Source organism: Tamandua tetradactyla, chromosome 9 (genome assembly GCF_023851605.1).
Source record: "Tamandua tetradactyla isolate mTamTet1 chromosome 9, mTamTet1.pri, whole genome shotgun sequence".
NCBI lineage: Eukaryota > Metazoa > Chordata > Mammalia > Pilosa > Myrmecophagidae > Tamandua > Tamandua tetradactyla.
The window spans coordinates 33,744,443-33,750,755 of NC_135335.1; the positions used below are offsets into that span (position 1 = coordinate 33,744,443).

The window sequence follows — 6,313 nt, forward strand, 5'->3', positions numbered from 1 at the left end:
GCATGTCCAGTGGAGCCGAGCTGTGTCGGACGCAAGCCCAAACGGGACAAATTAGGCTGGGCAGGACAGAGCAAGCGCCAAAGTGGCGGAGCGAGTGCGTCGGACAGAGCCGAGCGGAGCCGAGCCAGGCCGAGAGGGTGGGCGGAGGGAGTCGGGCGGAGCCGAGCCGGGCCGAGCGAGTGGGCGGAGCGAGTCGGGCGGAGCCGAGCCGGGCCGAGCAAGTGGGCGGAAGCGAGAGACGCTGAATGGGTCAGGCCTAGTCGTGGCCTTGGGAGTGGGGCGGGCCTGGTCTGGAAATCCTGTCGCACATATCTGGAGGCGCCAGGCCATTCCTGCTCTCTGTAAGTGGCCGGAGTACCATCAAGGCCGCCCGGAGTGACTCCCGCTGGTTTCCCGGCACTTTTCCGCGCCCCACTGGGAAACAGGGCGCTTAGCTGCCCTGGGCCCGCTGTGTAACCTCAGACGAGGACTTTCCCTGCTGGGCGGGACGGGGGAGGGGGAAGGTGAGCGCCTCAGTTTCCCCACCTGTAGAGTTGGGGGCAATGGAGGGACGCAGAAGATGGTGGTATGCCCAGCCTTTCTCACGCCCCCTACTTGTAATGATACAGAGGTTTTATATTTTTGGATGGGGTTGGGTGTCGGCCCATGCGCCCGGATAATCCGGGAGAGGTTCTGAGGAATGTCATTTTACAGGCTTTGCTTTGGGGGAACAGCAATGATTGTTGTTCCTAACATTGGTTCACAGGGCGTTTCTCCGAGACCGTGCGTGACAGATACTATAACACACAGTGAAGTCTGGCTGGCAACCCAAAGCCCAGCTTCCCTCCATGAAACAGGCAGGGAACATCCCTGGGGCCTGGGTCCGAGCCATAAATTGGACAGGGAGGACCTTTGGCCTCTGGTAGGGGCCACCTGGCATCTATGACATGAGAAAAATGATCCCTGCCTCTCAGGATGGTGTGAAGCCATGAGCTAATTCAGCAGTTCTCAAAAAAGGAAGTTGGGGGATGGATGCAGTAGGGTATCTATAGCTTAGCAGTATTATCGTGTAGTCTTAAATACCCCTCTTTTTATTTTCTTTTTAATAAAAACTATTATGTACCAGGCAGCCTTCGAGGCAATGGGAATTTAGAACAAACCAGCCAATAATCTCTCTTTACATTCTGTTAGGAAGTAACTATACCAGTGGTCTGACCCCACAATTCATGCACTATGCATAAGTATGGATGCATCTGATCCCTTTTCACTGTCTGTGCCTGTATGCCTACTGCATGAATTAATCTACACTTGATCTTAGCCAAAAGGCTGGGAAGCATGGCATGAATTAGTCTAAAACATGCATCTGATCATTTCATCAAGCTGCTAAAAATCCCATTCAGAACCTTGCCTCCACCTGCGTCTCCAGTTACATGTCCCCACCCTTCTCCCCAGTTTTCAGGAACACCTCCTGACTTCTCCCAGAATAGGCCATCTCCCTCACACCTCTACTCCATGTATGTTTTCTTATTTAGAACGTCTTACCTCAAATTAGACACGAGATGGCACTAGAACTGTATGTAAAGCTTTCTCACCTGGCGTTGAGTGTTGGCCTGTCAACTGGCTTTTACTACAACTGTTAGAAAATTCTTTAGCACTTGTTTTCCAAGCATCGTACATATTTTTACTGCAACTCAGTGAGTTTTATGTATATAATTTATTTTGCAGCTATGAAAAAGGAAGGGGGAAATTTAAAAATGTATCTACTCACACTGCCTCTTAAGGGCTCTCGCATTCATTCATAGTCTCATCCTTGTTTCTGGGATATTTTAGAGTACTTAGCCAAGGTTGGGGACATTCCCTTCTCTTTGCTAGGCTTTTTCATATGTCTATGAACCAAGAAATGCAATTCAATCAGAAGGATCTTTCAAAAAAGTTCCATTTATCTTCTGCCCAAGCGAGTAAAATCAGATATTACCTACGAAATTTCTTTCACTTCAAATGTATGAGATTGCAGACCTCTCCCCATCTTAGGAAGGAATACATGTTAAAATTTCGTCTAAACTCCAATCAGTGATCAGGGGATGAGAGTACCTGGCATCCTTTCTAAGGAGTTTTCCCCAAAGACAGTCTATTAGGGAAGAGAAAATATTAGAACCTAGAAAACGGTAGCTCTTTCCCTCACCTTTGGAAATTCTTATTTGTGTCCATGTAGTGTACTATACTTAATAAGTCTCAGTTTTGTACATCAAGCCTGTCTCTTTCCAGATGAAGGGAAGATGGTCACATGGTAAGTGGCCAAGAATCCTGTTGGGCTTTCCCAGGATCTTATGGCCCAAAAGGTATCACTGGAACCTGAAGGGTTCCCTTTAGGAGTACCACTTGCAGGGTTTTGTCTTCCTCTATCTCTGAGCCTCAGTTTCTTCACATATGAAATTTTGGCCATAATCCCTGCCTGATGGGGTTGGTATAAGATTTTAGCAAGATACTTTGTTTAAAATGCCTTTGAAAATTGTAATACTGGGGCTAGACTAACAGGGCTGCTGTTAGACCTCACAGCAACTTTAGGCAGGTTAGGAAAAGGTGCCCCTTTCTACAGGTGGGCACAAAGTCCAGGTGCATGGCTTACTATGTTGAGCTTGATTGGATTTAACCCTACTTGCCTTCTTGACCCGGCACCTTAGGGTGCAGTCTGTGCAATGGCAGTGACAGTCCTCAAGATAAGTCAAAATTCACATGGAGGGAGGTGCCCTGCCTGCCTCACCCATGCATACACCCTGTGTTTCTACAAAACTGAAGCCATCAAAGCCTTGATAGCAAAAGGAGGTCGCTTCACCCTTTTCTGCCCTTATACATGTGGGCCCTGCTGCCTTTCTTACCCCTTCCCTTATTCTAGGTGCTCATGGTGAACTCCTACTTAGCCTTTAAGACCGAGATTCAGTGATCCTTCAAGTTTTCTTGATTTGGTCACCTCTTCCTTTGTGGCCCCTTCCAGCAGAGCACATACCTCTATCCTAACCCTTTCTGTTCCATGGTGCAATGATCTGTTCTTTCTGCCTCTTCTTCTGGCTGTGGACAAAGATGGAGACATTGAGACCCAGAGAGAGGACCATCCTGGATCCCGGGTAAGTCCATCTTCAGCACTTGAGCTTGTTGATACCATGGAGTTTCTTGCAGAGTGTACACTCTGGGAAGAAATTTCTGGACTTTGGAGCTGCTCAAGGTCAGAAAGTATGACTCATTTGCCTCCTGGTACCTGGTTTGTTCCCATCCCGGGCCCTGACTGCATTGGTTGTTGCTGGTAAAAATCTGTTGACTGATTGATTGACTGTGTCTCAAAGTTCCCTTCTTACCCCAGTCCTGAACAAAGACTATGGCGAAGAGGGGAGCATGGAGGTGAATGAAGGCAGGCAGCTGTTGGATAGACCAGATGTTCCAGCAGCAAGAAGAGTGGAAGGCAGGTATTGACTTTTACGTGTAATTGGTATCTTATCCTTGTAAGAAGTCGGAACATTGTAGATAAGGCTGAAGTTCATTTTGTTGGACTTACCCAGTCCAAGCACCTTCACAGAGGTATCTGCTGTTCTTAGTGGATCAGTCTTTACATGTGGGTGTGTAGGTATCTTTTAGAATACATGTAGCTGCAGCACCAAAAGAAAAACAAAAAATCAAGTTTCAGCTTCTCAACATAAGAAAGTTTGTTTTTCGCTCACAGCATTGTGTTATATGGTTGGGAGTTACCTTCCCAAAACAATGTCTTAGAGTCTAGACTTCAACTTGTCGTCCCTTGCTTCTAGCCTGTGAGAGGATGATTGTGTGGACCATTTTAAGGGCCAGGCCGGAGGTAGCACATCCGACTTCCACATTCCAACAACCAGAACTCAGTCACATGATCTTGAGGTACTTGTAAAAGAGGCTGGAAACTGTAGTCTTCTTGTGTGACTGGGAGAAGAAACAGGAGAATCGGTGAACATCTAGCATATCACAGTAGGCGTGTGTATCAATGAATATACACTATATTACATACTGGCCCAATGAAATAATTGCAAGAGAAAAGTGGTTGAATTTTGGATAGACATTATATTGAAAATGGGCAGGGCTTGCTGACTGATTGGATCTGAGAGGTGTGTACTACAGAAAAAAAATGTTCTGGAGTTATGTACTCCAGAAATAAAACATGTTCTTAATGTTAATCCCATTCCTGCGGGTGTGAACCCATTGTAAATAGGACCTTTTGAAGATGTTTGAGTTAAGCTGTGCGCAATTGAATCAGCATAAGTCAGTCGCATTACTGGAGGCATTATGAGGAGAAAACCATGGGGAGGAGCCAGAAGACAGCTATAACGTGGAAGAAAAAGGGGAAGACGTTGCCATGTAATGGGAAAGCCAAGGAACCCAAAGATTGCCAGTTCACTAGAGTGCTACTGGCCCCAGGAGGAACCAAGCCTTCTAGCCTCTGGAACAGTGAGTCAATAAATTCTTGTTGTTAAGCCAATGCTTTGTGTGTTATTTGTCCTAGGAGCCAGGAAACTAAGACAAGGGGTATGGTGCAGAATAAACCAAAGATGGTTCCTGAGTTTTTAGCTTGTGCAATATAGGGGGCCTCGTGACACCAAGTAATGAGGATAGGAGAGGAGACTCGGGGCAGGAACAGTATTGTTTGGGGGAGTGATTCTATTTTAACACTGGAAAGTTCAAGACACCTATTGGATATACATGTAGAGAGGTCTGCAGGACAGTGGAGAGGACAGAAGTAGATACACATTTGGGAGTCATGGGCACGTGGCTAATATTTAATGCCATGAGACTGAGGACAATTAGTCAGGGGAAGGGTATAAATAGATAAGCATGGAAAGCCTCACCCTGCATTCTGGGGCATGCCAACATGTACAGACGGCACACATGAGAAGTCTCTGAGGCATCCAGTTGGATTGATGAAAACCTGTGTGTATTAGTTAGGGTTCTCTAGAGAAACACATTCAACAGGGAACACTCACAAATATAAATTTTATAAAAGTGTCTCATGTAAGCATGGTAATGCAGAGTCCAAAATTCTCAGGGCAGGCTGTGAAGCTGACGATTCCTTTGGAGGGTCTGGACAAACTCCACAGGAGAGGCTTGTGTGGAGAGATTTAATGTGTTTCCAGTTATATGCAGGACAGTTGAGTATGGTTTTAAGAAAAAAATGCATGTTTTATTGTTTTTCATTTAGAAATTAGGTATGGTTTAAGGTGGTATGTATAGGTGCCAAGTTAACAAGGGGTGGACTGTCATGGTCAGGTTCATGTGTCAACTTGGCCAAGTGGTGGTACCTTGTTGCAATCTTTCAGCAACCCTGTGAAATGAAACACACAGACAACACGAGACAGACAAGATGACTCCAGCCCCAAAGAGCTTCAGCTGCTTTATTTTATATTCTGTCTCACAGCTCTTTTGCTGACCAAGCCTGATTTTCAGTATATTATTCCCTACATACAAGAGATATCTAAAAAGACCTTGGGGCTTAAGAAAAAACAAACATTCTGTCCCTCTCAGACTGTCCTCCAAGTAAGCAGATAACAGTCTCCGCAGTTTAGTGCCAACGCCACTCTGAAGCCAGTCACTCCCAATAAATTCCGCAGGTTTTCTATTAACCTTTGGCCCCTACATTTTCCCCTTTTTTATTTTATAAGTTGAGGTGACTGTGCCTGTCTTAGGTTGCCCTTAAGCTCTGAAGGAAGGGTCTTACCCATCACTGGCTACCAGTCAAGCGCTCTGACTTTGATTCCAGAGGGGAGCCAAGAGTTTTGCAAGAATCATACTGTTAGCATGGCTTTGCTCAGTGACTGTGCGTGTCTTAGGTTGCCCTTAAGCTCCGAAGGAAGGATCTTACCCGTCATTGGCCACCAGTCAAGAACTATAGTTTATTTAGGGAAGGAGGTCAAAGCCTTTACAAATAATACGTTGGGAGCTTGTGTTTGTTTATGATTAGAAGATATGACAGATAGCAAACAGTGCTTCAGGACACTAAAGAGGAAAAGAAATAGTAAGAAAAGTAAAATTCCTATTCCCAATGTTGTTAGAAAATGAGAAGTTTTCCACCAATCTACAGGATTAAGATTTTTTAGCTTTTGGGTAATTGATTGTATAACATCACCTCCATAGGGTACATGTAAATCATTCTGAAATAATTCTAATACCCTTTTTTGGAATTTTAAGATACTAAGATTTAAACTATCTGAAAGCCCCAAAAGATGCCTCTTTTATCTTTTCTCATTCTATTTCAGAACGATTATATCTTAAAGGGGTAATACAAAAAATTGCTGTTATTTCAGTCACATTTTAAACTTCGTAAGAA

At 45.0% G+C, this 6,313-nt stretch overlaps 1 long non-coding RNA gene across 1 annotated transcript; it reads left to right on the forward strand.

Annotated features, from left to right (window-relative positions):
* Positions 1 to 222: 222 nt before the first annotated feature.
* On the forward strand, positions 223 to 4,635 carry LOC143646032 (uncharacterized). Its single transcript, XR_013157232.1, has 4 exons — positions 223 to 341; positions 3,058 to 3,101; positions 3,335 to 3,437; positions 4,205 to 4,635. It is a non-coding gene; the product is annotated as an uncharacterized LOC143646032 (long non-coding RNA).
* The last annotated feature ends 1,678 nt before the right edge of the window (positions 4,636 to 6,313 follow it).